The sequence below is a fragment of the Canis lupus genome, chromosome 8 (assembly GCF_011100685.1).
Source record: "Canis lupus familiaris isolate Mischka breed German Shepherd chromosome 8, alternate assembly UU_Cfam_GSD_1.0, whole genome shotgun sequence".
In the NCBI taxonomy this organism is placed as follows: Eukaryota; Metazoa; Chordata; class Mammalia; order Carnivora; family Canidae; genus Canis; species Canis lupus.
In genome coordinates, this window is record NC_049229.1 from 57,453,463 (window position 1) to 57,464,718 (window position 11,256).

Genomic DNA, 11,256 nt, shown 5'->3' on the forward strand with positions numbered 1-11,256 from the left:
AGGCAAGGTAAGTTTGCAGGAAGGTGATGTGTCAGTTAAGTTGAGAATGCAGAGGAATATTATATATCCGTTCTCTATCACCATGGAAAGGCAGAAGAGAAATAAAATCCATGAAGGACTGAAGTGAAACTATCTTTATACACTTCGACGTGAAATCTTCAGAATTTTTCCAAAGAGGGAACATGTCAGATTTGAGAGAAAATAAATGTAAAGATGGAGAAAACGCAATGTTAAGCTGGGTGGGCCTACTTCATATCTTATGCAGCTGAGAACATTCTGAAAATAATGAAAGCCAAAGAGATAAGAAAATGTAAAATATGTGACAAGTTTACAACAAATTTGGAGAAAGTACAGCACGATAAAAGGAGAGGAAAGTTTTATCGAGGCTGCAGAGGGTGACAGATGATCTCTGTGCCTTCCATTATTCAAATTTCACAAGCTAAATTATAAAAAGTATCATCATCATCTCCATAGTACACTTTAGAAACTCGAGAATTAGGTGGGTTAAATAACTCGTCCAAGGTCACACAGCAAGCAAATGTAGAGCTGAAATTCAATTCACTGCCTTTACTCCTCAGCTTTTATCTACACACCATTGCCTTTCAAAACAAAGACATAAAAGTGAGAAATAAAGGGAAATACAATTACACTGAAGCTGTATAGTTGAAGGATGGGTGTATTGTCTGTAAAGCAGGAGGCTGCAACAAATAAAAAAATAGGAGAAGGAAAAAAAATGTTGGCATGATTTCCACCCATCACGTAAAAGAGAATCCTGTACCATATGACGCAAAGGTGTGTGTGAGTATCTGAATAGTTGGGGGCCGAGCTGGGTGTCAGACACCCATGCTGACAGTGCAGGGCTGCAATTTAGAACCTGAATGCTTGTTACAGAAAGAATGATCTCTGAACAATACATAATTAAAATAGAGAAAATGTCACCTGACTTCTCTTTTGCTGCTATTCTAATATATCATCGCCATTCTGTGTAACTAAAGAAGCAGTTGTCCTTAAGCTATGACATTGGGCAGCGCAAAGACCTAGTCACTGTCCTGATGCAGTCACTCTGGGAAGGCAAGGTATACCTGCAATGCTGTCATTCCTTGAGGGTTCCTGGAAGGTCACATTCGAGGATCTACATTCTGGTGCCATCCTTTCCTTTGCCCCCTGATAGTATTGTGCCTATACTTTGACTCTAAGGGCCTATTCACCTTTTAACTTCCGGGGATGACATAATTGAAAGGTAATGGTGACAAAATGAAGCGAACATGAAAAGACAATTTTAAATTCTATTTTGGGAGAAAGAAATTAACAAATAATATAGGCATGACACTACTTTTGTGCAGTTCCACTTTTGTAGAATTTTTATGCATACAATAAAATGAAATGTTGCATAGAACATATTAATGATGATATTATAGGCAATATTATTTCTTTTTGTGTTTTTTTTTCCTTTGGTAAAAAATGCATGAAATATGTAAATATACATAAATATATAAATATGCATCAATATATTTAAATTCATTTAACAGCTTGGATTCAAAAGTAATTATTAATTTCAAGTCACTCTTACTGGACTAATTGAAGTTGACTTAAGTTGATTTTTATAATATAGAAAGCTTTTGTATGTAATCAATCCAGAATTTAAGGAAATTTAGACAACAGTTAATACCTCAAGTAAAGACTATCGTAAATGAATTAAGAACGTAAATAGTTACATGAACAAAACTTTAAAAGTTATATAAAGTATTAATCCTATTAATATTACATGAAGTATGATTGTATTGATAGTTATAATTATGTTAATGTATTAATGATAGTAATCATTAATTTTTACTGGGTTTATTATATAGCAGATAGTTTTCTAAAGTGTATTATATCCACTTAACTTTTTGAGTTTTACGTGACGTACATGCTGTAATTGTCCAATTGTCTTCAACTGAGAGGCTTAGGCAATGCTAAGTGTTTTGACAACATCCATGACAATTAACAGTAAGTACATAAAAGCAATGCCTTGTGAGCACGTTGAATAAATTGAGCAAGACTGATGTTTCCTAAACCTTATTGTTCTTTAATCACTAATCCTGATGATGCTGAAAATAATTTTTCTGTTGTGCCTCTAAAAATATGAATATTTATCTTCTCTCCATTGAAATAAAATAGAGAGTGCATGCCTCCCTGTCACCATACTACAAAATGTGTTCACCTAATCAGAGTCTTGTGGAGTTAAAGAACCAAAGTTTCAGAGGTGTGAAGAGCACGTGTCATTAAAATGTTTCTCAGGGACAACTACGAACACATGGCTGTTGTCTTAGTTCAGGCTGCTGTGACTACATACCATAAATGAGTGGCTCATCAACAATCCAACATTTACTCTCACCGTTCTGGAGGCTAGAAGTCTGAGATCAAGGCACCAGCTTGGTAGAGATCTGGTGAGGATCCCCTTTTAGGTTGTAGGCAGCTAACTTCCGGATGGATGCACATGTGGTGGTGAAGAAAAGCTAGCTACCTCTCTGACTTCTTAGAAGGGCGCTAATCTCCTCATGAGGACTCCCCCCACATGACCTAATTAGCCCTGAAAGCCTCCACTTTCTAATACAAATCACATTGTGGGTTAGGATTTCAACATAGGAATGTCAGGGAGACACAAACATTTAGTCCATTGTAACTCCTTGGTTTGTATGGCAAATTACAAATAAAAAGAAAGTGGATTCCAGATCTTCAGTTTCTGATTTAATCCAATTGCCTTCTATGTGTCACTGGAAGGGCAATGTTCACTGTCTGATTTTTGTTTTTGATTCCACTTATCCTCAGTATCTGACACCTCCCTGAGAAACCCAATGCATTAACATTTTCTTTCCTACTTTTTCTGCCTAGTCTCCTCTTCTTCATCCTTGCAGTTCCTGAGGGGATTATGACCAAGGCAGGCAGGAAGGAGATAAGCAACAGGAAAGAGCCAACGATTTGCTTTCCTGTGGGCCTTGATAGCACACAGTGCTTAAGTTTCATTTTGAGTGTGATGGAGACCATGGGCAACTTTTTGAGTAAGAGAGTGAAATTACCTAATTTATATTAACAAATGCCACTCTAACTGGTATCTGGAGAACTAACTGTAGGTAGAGAAATCCATCAGCTGCATATTTCAACCCAGGTGACAGACATCTGTGGCTGAGTCTAGGTGTCAGCAGAGTGGATGGTCAGATTCTGTGGGTACACGCTTGTCCCGAGAAGATGGTGTCCAGTGGAGTCATTACAAGATGAAATGAGAAATAAGGGGGAGATATAAAAAAGTCAAAGATCCCTTCAAGGTTTGGGGACTGAGTATTAAATGCTGTGTCTGTGGACCGAGATGAAGAAGACAGGATGCCAGTGCTCAGGAGTTCCACTTTGGACGTGCTGGGATGGACGTGACAGTTAGACATTCCAGGAGGAGAGGCAGGGGGCTCTACGTGCCAGAGGCAGATTGGGGTGGAGATCCAAATGCAGGATTCACGTCCACATGACTCTGGATGAGATCATCTGGGGAGGAGTACACACAGAAACATGAGTAGAAAACTCACTCAAGACTCTGTTCTACAACAAAAGGTATGATTCTTCACCTAAAAGGTGGTGATCTGGGACAATGGGGCCATGACTTGAAGAATGTAATGTCTTGTTACTATCAAGAAATTAGAATATATTAATGATACCTGTGGTTAACATGCAACCTCCCTGAAAAGATGGTTATTTTATTTTATTTTTCCAATACAAATTTAAGGATGGCTCTCTTCATGCCCTACAGTACATGAGTCACTTTCAGCAGTGAGCTTCAGTTAATCCTGAGAGGCTGGCAGATTCACTTCTAAAAACTGGTGGCACAATTGGGAAGAAAAATTGCCCTTTTGAGTAAATGCTTTATAAAGGCAATTAAAGTAGAAAGATGTGTTTATGGGCTTTCACCCTTCAAAATGGCTATAGATCAAATTTATTAAAAATGTAATTTGGAAGAGAAACTGGCAATACAGCAATAAAAATAAAAATGAAACTAATTTATCTTAGAAGTCTGTGCTGCTTTTAGCCCTAACCATCCCAAAGATTTTGTTAGTCAAACACAAGTTGGAATTGAAAACTGCCTTGCAATCCCGAAGCATTTTGAACAAGCATGTAGCCATGGTGTATGTGGTCACATGACTGATGAATTCTCATAGTTTAAGACAGAAAATGTAGATATAATTTATTTATATCTAAAACTTAATAAAGATACTGTTTAGGAGCTATATATATTTTTTAATCAACACAAGAGGATTTGGGAAGAACAAATGTACCATTCACACTTACATCCATCTAGGTAGTTAAAAGAGGCAATCTTTTCTCCATATGTTTAAATCAGCATTTCTACCTGTTTTGCACTTGCTCTTTCTTTCTTTCTTTTTTTTTTTTTTTAATTAATTGGTTTTGGAAGAAAATAAGGGAATACCTTCAAGGCTTAAGAGGCCATTTTAGATATCAAATACTGTAAAGAAATCAAATAATATTCTTTCTCTTAAAAACATACTTTTTGTAAAATTAATCCTATTTTTTTAAATGTATGACCTGCTTTCAGTTCAAGAATAGTGTACAAATGGGTTGTTTCATATAACAAAAAGTATCTTTTCTGACTGCCTTCCAGATTTCTTTTTTTAAGATTTTTAAAATCTATTTATTCATGAGAGTCACACACAGAGAGAGAAGAGGCAGAAACATAGGCAGAGAGAGAAGCAGGCTCCCTCTGAGGAGCCTGGTCTAGGACTCGATCCCAGGACCCTGGGATCATGCCCGGATCCAAAGGCAGACACTCAACCATTTATCCACCCAGACATCCCTCTAGTTATTTCAATATCCTATGATAACATTGAATTCAGTGAACCTGTCCAGCTTTGGACAGAGTCCTTCACCAGTAAGGAACTAACAACTTACAGACGAGCTTCGGGTTCACCATATTCAAATATACATTGTTCTTGAAGTGTTTGTGGGCACAGAGAGGAAAGAGTTGGCCCCCAGATGAGGTTAGCTGAACAGACTATCTGGGGACGTGGTGGGTGGGGAAAGGATGGTTCTAACCTAGGATGGCAGCCCAGTGTGTAGTGCCTTCTCTGTCTTTGCTTTGGCTTCTTTCTCCCTGGGATTGAGCAATGTTCTGAAATGTAAATCCCCCTATTTCCTTTAATGCCTCTCAACATTCCTGAAAGATTACACTTAACTTTCAGACCTAAAGAGTTGATCTTTATCTTCAATTCATTCAACACAGAAAAAAATGATTATTAATAGCACACAGAGCAAATAGTGATTTCAGAAGCCTTATTATCATATAAGCCTACCTGCAAGGCGAGCTCAGAACTGAAAGGTATTTATTTTAGCAGAATTTTAATGAGTGCTTGCCTTTTAAAGTCTGTAACACCGTTGTATTTAAAACCATTAAACAATAGTTGATGTCTTTACCAACCAGATCGTCTCGATATTAGCCTGAATTATCTAGTAAGACAGTCGTTTTTGAGAACTAAGTCAGTTTGCTTATTAATTGTAGTTGCAAAGTACCATCCACTTACATCAAGTACAAGTCTTGAGAGACATTAATTTAGAAAAAATAGCAACCAAAATTTTTGTCCCTTTACAATATACTTATTTATTTGTAGTCCACATAACAAATAAATTAAATGATGAAACATGTGTCTAATAGATTTTCCCCAAATCGCACTTACTAGGCATGTAGAGCAAGGAACCCAAGACATCCATTCAGTGTGATTTTCCCAGTTCAGAAAGTGGTTATGACCATGACACAAACAGGAGTGGTCCTCTCTGCATAAATATCACTGCTTTGCTATTAGAATTAGTGGAAGGACATTTTAAAAGAAACAAATACCCAGGTCTCCAGGCCACTTTATATTTTCAGCTATAAAAATATAAAATAAAATCAGGTTTTTATGCGATCGAATGATTTTCCATCTCTGGGCAAAGGAGAGAAATAACTGATTTGCTTTGTGAATATATTTCACCAATGTCTATATAGAATGTGACAGTTACCTACTGCACAAACTGTATCCTTTTAGAAATGTAGTAAATTTAAAGCTTTTTATGAGCCTGTGTGAGCCTGTGTGATAGCTAGAAAAAATGGCACGTTGAAAAGGAGTTTATTTAAACTTCAGAACCTGGCTAACGGTGCAAACCACATCTTTGCCTGGAAGCAGTATATCTACCTGAGCGAAGATGGGCTAGTAATGTGTTCATGAGGCAACACAATGGAGGCCTCCTGTGTGCTGATACATATGCTGTTTTTACACCAAGTATAAATTAGGACTGGAATAGTAATTGCTGTACGTTTCGTTCTCCATACTAATATAAATATGTCCAAATGCATTTGAGAGAAAAATGGCAGTTTCGAATTTTTTTATTAAATTGTCAATCTTTTTCTCTCTCTCTTCTCTTTTTCTCCTGTAGATATAGAGACACAGATATAAATAGATACATCATAGAGATATAAATGAATCATAGAGGGATCCTTGGGTGGCGCAGCGGTTTGGCGCCTGCCTTTGGCCCAGGGCGCGATCCTGGAGATCCGGGATCAAATCCCACGTCAGGCTCCCAGTGCATGGAGCCTGCTTCTCCCTCTGCCTGTGTCTCTGCCTCTCTCTCTCTCACTGTGTGCCTATCATGAATGGATAAAAATTTAAGAAAAAAAATAAATAAATGAATCATAGATAGATTATAGATGTATAGGTGTACATAGCTAGATTTGTGATGGTTAGAACATAGATACACAGGTCACAGTTGTTAGGACAGATTATTAACAAGATCATAGATTTAGAAAATCTAGGATAGTTCATAGATCTATGGCAGATCAAGGATAAGTATAGATAAATCTATAATAGATCTGCATGTATATGATCAATTTATACCTATGTATACATAGGAGAAGGAGAGACATCAGGATTGACCAACTTTTTCTGTGAAGGGCCAGATAGTTCTTCTTTAAGGTTTTACTGGGCATATGGCCTCTGTTATAATTGTTCAACTGTTTTGTGTTGTAGCACCAAAGTTGTAAGCAATATGTACATAAACAAGTACAACTGTGTTCCAATAAAATGTTATTTACGGACACTGAAAATTGAACTTCACAGAATTTTTATGTGTCACGAAATATTATTCGTTTTTTGTCAATCATCTAAAAATGAAGAAACTATTCTTAGCTTGAGGTCTCTAAGAGAGTGTCTTCAGGGCATATTTGCCCATGGGGCTGTAGTTTATAACTTTTAAAATATATATATAATAACCATTGTGGGTTTTTTTAATTTCAAAGAATTTCACAGCCCATTGTGGCCCATATCATCTTATTATGACCTGCAACCATCTCTGCAGTAAATATGAACTCTAGATAAGAAAATGAAAGTAGTTTCAAAGCAGAAGACTTTTAAAAATAAAATGTAATTTTATTGCACAAATTGGACTGCAGCCAAGATAGAAAAACTCACACCTCTACTTTAAAAGAAAGTGCACAAGAATATGTCTCAACTAAATGTTTCATTATATGTAAGTTAAGATGTATAATTAGTCAAAATAAAATCCCAGTATTTTCACAGTGTTGCAAACACAGTACAATATTAATTTTCACAATATATTTTATATGCAAACAAATTTGGTTTGTCTAAAAAAAAACTGTTGCTTTCCTCAGAAAAGCTGTCTTTGATAATAAATAAGAATTCCACTGAAAAATGAAACTTTCCATATGTGAGAAATTTTGGAAATATGAATCGAAGGAAAAGGAAGCCTTCTCTCTGAAATATGTGATTTTACAGATGTAACTTCTTAACACTCAAAAGTCTGAATGCCCCAATCTATCAGTTTATACAAAGAATGAATGGATAAATAAACAAGTGTTTTTTGTTTATTTGTTTTTAAATTCATTTGGCATCCAGGTCATTCGTCCAGTAGACAATGGAAGCATTTCTTTCTTTGATTCAATAAAAATTCCTAATCAGAAAGCTAGATGTGTCAAGTGACTTTTTCTTTTTTTTTAAGATTGTATTTATTTATTCATGACACACACAGAGAAAAAGGCAGAGACACAGGCAGAAGGAGAAGCAGTCTCCCTGTGGGGAGCCTGATATGGGACTCGATCCCAGGACCCCGGGATCACACCCTGAGTTGATGGCAGACACTTAACCACTGAGCCACCCAGACATCCCATGTCAAATGATTATTTCATGAAAGTACTATCCATTTGGTTTCTAACCAATCTTGACATTCAAAATATTACCAATATTTGTTTGTTTGCTCACTTGCTTGTTTGTTTTTGGTGGAGGCTTGGAAGAGCTGAGAACTAGGATTGGCCTTCATTCTAAGTCATCTCTCACATTTTTCTTTGCCTATAGGAAATAAAAACAGGTTAAGTAAAGGTACGATCCCCTTTGGGAACCTAGTTGCCCTGCTATGATCATAGACACACACATTAAACATTTCTGTTTCTTTCATGACCAGGGACCAGAGGAGTTTCAGAACAACAACAACAAAACAAAACAGAAATTGGAGGTGGCCACACTTCCATCCTTTCCTTTACTCTCCTGCTACAAACACCATCAAGCAAAAAATGACAATTTCTCATAGAATGATGAAGCTACTATCATTTTGTGACAAATATATAAAAGGATAGAAGGTGAAATCCTGCTTAAAAACTAGTGTGAAACCATATGTACAGCCTTTGTTTTAAAAATAAATGGGCCACATGGTTAGACAACTCCTTTTGTTCATGCTAAAAAGTATAATCTGTTTTATGAGTTTATTGGCTGGGTATTTGTCTTTAAAAGGTAAAAAAGTATAGTTCACAGAAGATGAGCTCTGCTTTCTCATGAGCATCTCTGAAAACCTAAGTTCGACCTAAAGAGCTCCTGGATCAATGATTTCTTTCTAAACAATGACCTGGTATGGCCCATGAAAATGCATATTTAACAATATAAATATGAAAGAAACGAAAAACAAGACCAAGGGAAATTGAAGTTGTGGAACGTAGGGTAAGAGTCTAATACCAATTATGTCTGTTAGTGGTTACATTAAAATTTTCCAGTAAAATCAGCAACTTCATGAGGAAGGTCCTGCTCATCTTGGTGCTCCAGGGCCATTCTCTTCATTGGCAAATGCATTGTCTTGTTTGCTCTGTGACATTGCTTACATCTTTATATATATATATATATATATATATATATATATATATATATATATATTATTGGAGTTTGATTTGCCAACATATAGCATAACACCCAGTGCTCATCCCATCAAGTGTCCCCCTCAGTGCCCGTCATTGCTTACAGTCTTAAATACCATCTCTGACTGACTACAATTTGATGTAGAAAATGACTTTAGAAAAAGGCTCAGGCCAGGAAACTTCATCACAGCATCACAGAAATTTTAAGAGCCTGTTGTGACATAAGTGCTGCTTATAACAAACCTATAAATATCTTTACCAGTATCACAGAGTCCAAATATATACCTCCTGGTAAATTTCCAGGTAAATTAAGATAAAGCAATCCCAACTCGGCCTAGGAAGCCTATGCAGGCTCTCTAGAATAAAAGTGGTATAGTGTGATTCCACAAGAAAGGTCCTAATAATGGTAAACAATAATAATAATAATTCACTCTATAGATATGTATTGTTCTATAGCTATTATATTTTCATACACATGAATCATACGACTTGCAGTAATTGCAAGTAATCGCATAATCGATGAATTCTGAAGAGTGCTATGTGAATGCTACTTCTGCTTGCTGGGTGTTGGCCATGATTAAATGCCTTCCACAGTATTTCACTGAAGAATTGTTATTATAACTCTTGAACCACCCCGGAATTGTTGAAGAGGTGATGGTGATGATATTACTATTGATGTTGCTCAAAGCCCTGTTGGGAACATGCAGTGTGCCTTCTTTACAGGGGATTTTCACTCATTACTACAGTAGAAATGAGTGTTTATGGACCCATTTCTGATCCAACGAATGTTGTCAGCAGATGGGACCAAGGCTGTCAAAGCCAGACCCACATACCTTTAGGCTTTACCGGGTCAGCATTGCAGAGCCAATTTCCAACTTCTAGCATCTTGTTGCTTGTGTGGCTCACTCTGCCTGTGGCAGCACCAGGAGAGGAAAGTCCCCAGAACAGCTCTCATCCAGCGACTGACAGAAGTTGGTATAAAATGCTCTGGCTGTCTCACTCTTCAATTGGCATGACTCAGAGCCTCACATGATATACTGGCTCCCCATGAATCCTGTCAGGACAAAATTGCAATCCATCTCATTGGGAATTTGCTTTGCAACACATGTTTTCTTGGCTTTCCCTGACCTTTTTTTTGCCTGTTCTACTTCCTCACTTCAGTATTCAGTATTTCCAGGACCACATCCCAAATAAACAGCTTGCACTTGAAATTTTGTTTTCTGGATCTGTTTTGCAACTTGGTGAAACCAGATAGCAGACTTCCCAAAGTATTTTCGGAGAGCTATGAGAACATGGTGTTCCTCTTTTATCTACCAATAATACCTGTTTGTCTGTTTTAAAAAAAAACTCTTGAAATGTAGTTTTTTGTTTCTCTGACATAATGAATTGGAAGAGGTGCTTGAGTATCTAACCAGTTTCTTTAAATCAAACATGCACATCTCTGCAATAACAATGAGAGATGAGAAACTGGGGAGACTGGAATGAGTTTTCCCAAGGCATTTATAAGGAATCCAAATCCAGTCAACCATCTTCCTGTTAGCTAATGCTTTGCTATTCTTGATAATCTTAGAAAGGTCTTTGCCAATATTAATCTTGATTAAATTTTCTGACAGCCATTGATTAAAGGTTGTTTGATGAAATGGAGTAAAATGGAACTAGGATCATTGTTTAAATTAGAGTCAGTACTCTCCAGCCCTAAATATTTTTCCACCTTACTTCTATACTTGGAAACCATTTCATAGGTCTCAAATGAGATTTCTGATATCTTCCAGCACTCAGAAGGGATGGTGTTAAAGGACATATTATCTATTAAAATATATGGCCTGTGTTAAATCCTTAAGTTATTCTGGCACTGGGATCACCAAATAATGTTCATTGCTCCAGCAATGTTATTACAGCAACATTCTGAGGATTTCCATTATTTCTTTAATTTTCCAAGACTTTAGAGAGCACTTGATTTCTGGAATTCCACACGTGACACTAGTCATTGACATGCTGATTCTGGCACTAATACAAGATGAGCTCAGAGAATCAGAAAATCCTAAAAC

At 36.7% G+C, this 11,256-nt stretch overlaps 1 long non-coding RNA gene across 3 annotated transcripts; it reads right to left on the bottom strand.

Moving 5' to 3' along the window:
- Positions 1–1,333: 1,333 nt before the first annotated feature.
- On the bottom strand, positions 1,334–10,310 carry LOC102154268. 3 transcript variants are annotated; one of them, XR_005362929.1, is made up of 4 exons: positions 10,042–10,310; positions 8,289–8,375; positions 5,715–5,811; positions 1,334–3,516 (listed from the first exon to the last, which is right to left on the bottom strand). It is a non-coding gene; the product is annotated as an uncharacterized LOC102154268 (long non-coding RNA). The 3 variants fall into 3 exon arrangements; XR_005362928.1 differs by having other exon boundaries at positions 5,715–5,833; XR_005362927.1 differs by lacking the exon at positions 5,715–5,811 and having other exon boundaries at positions 10,042–10,307.
- Positions 10,311–11,256: the final 946 nt, after the last annotated feature.